Below are 1575 nucleotides of genomic sequence, written 5' to 3'. Positions count from 1 at the left end.
GGGGTGATAAGACTGACCCTAACCAACTATCGACCAATATCCAAGCTACCGTGGTCTCTCAAAAATACTAGAGAAGTTGGTAAATGATCAGCTCAAAGAATTTCTAAATACCAATAATATTTTGAGCCCTCTCCAATCAGGCTTTAGGCCTAAACATAGTACAGTTACTGCTGCTACTAAAAGTTATGGATGATATTATCACTTCTCTTGACAAGAAAAAACATTGTGCTGCCATCTTTGTGGACTTATCCAAAGCATTTTGACATCGTGGACCATTCTCTGCTTCTACAAATTCTGCCTGGTATTGGTTTTAATGCAAGTGCCTGTAAATGGTTCCAGAGCTACCTTTCAAACAGACACCATACTGTAAAATTGGGTAATACTCAATCTGACCCCCTGCTAATAACCAAGGGGGTCCCACAAGGTTCAGTATTAGGTCCGGGTACTCTTCACCATGTACATAAATAGCATACTTTCTCTCCTTTCCAACTGCTCTATTCATCTATATGCAGATGATACAATTTTTGTATTGTGTTGCGGATTCTGTACAGCTAGCCTTGGAGAAATTGCAGCAGTCCTTTTAATATCCTACAAAATGCCTTCATTAGTCTTAAGCTTCTACTTAATGTAAGCAAGACTAAATGTATGGTCTTTACTCGATCTAAGCATGGCATGAAAAATGATTTTAATAAATCTACTTTAGATGGGTCTGTTTATTGAGAGAGTATCACATTATAAGTACCTGGGAATCTGGCTAGATGACAAGTTCACATTCAAGAAACATACTGACTGTCTTGTCACTACGCTCAGACAAAAGCTATCTTTCCTGCACAGAAAATAAATATCACTTTCCTGTTGTCTGCAGAAAAAAGTTAATTGAAGCTACTTTTCTGTCTTCCCTTGACTATGGTGATATTATTTACAGACATTGCACCACTCTCTAATCTGAAGGCACTTGACACTGTCTATCATTCAGCTCTTCGTTTTATTACTGGGGATCCATATAGTTACACATCATTGCCTGTTATATGATAAAGTTGGGTGGGCTCCACTTTCTCACAGAAGGGACATGCATTATTTTATTTTTATTTATAAGGCCCTCACTGGCAAACTCCCATTTTATATTTCATCTCTTTTAGTTTGGCACTCCAACCCATACCAAACCCGCAGCAGCAATTTTTTACTGGAGGTCCCTTATGCCCGCACAGAACTGGGTAAAACAGCTTTTAGTGTCTGTGGACCTTCAGTTTGGAATATCTTACAACTAAGGATGGGTCTTCAAGCCTTTGTGCCATTAGAACATTTTAAAGTTACACTGGGAAGTTTTTTATCACATACTTGCACTTGTTTTAACTCATAAGTTTTAATTCATAGTTTGTCTTAATTCTTATCTCTTATATGATTTATGGTGTATTGTGTATGTTCGTTGTTTATATATGATTTTATATGTGCAATTGTTTGTTTTACTCGACATCATTGTAAATGAGGGCTGGGCCCTCAATGATTCTTCGAGTTTAAATAAATGAAATGAAGTTTGAATAAGTGAAATCAAGGAACATTTGGGCAATTTTCCAT

The sequence above is a fragment of the Engraulis encrasicolus genome, unplaced genomic scaffold, assembly GCF_034702125.1.
Source record: "Engraulis encrasicolus isolate BLACKSEA-1 unplaced genomic scaffold, IST_EnEncr_1.0 scaffold_1239_np1212, whole genome shotgun sequence".
Classification (NCBI taxonomy): Eukaryota; Metazoa; Chordata; class Actinopteri; order Clupeiformes; family Engraulidae; genus Engraulis; species Engraulis encrasicolus.
This window is presented reverse-complemented; position numbering follows the sequence as displayed.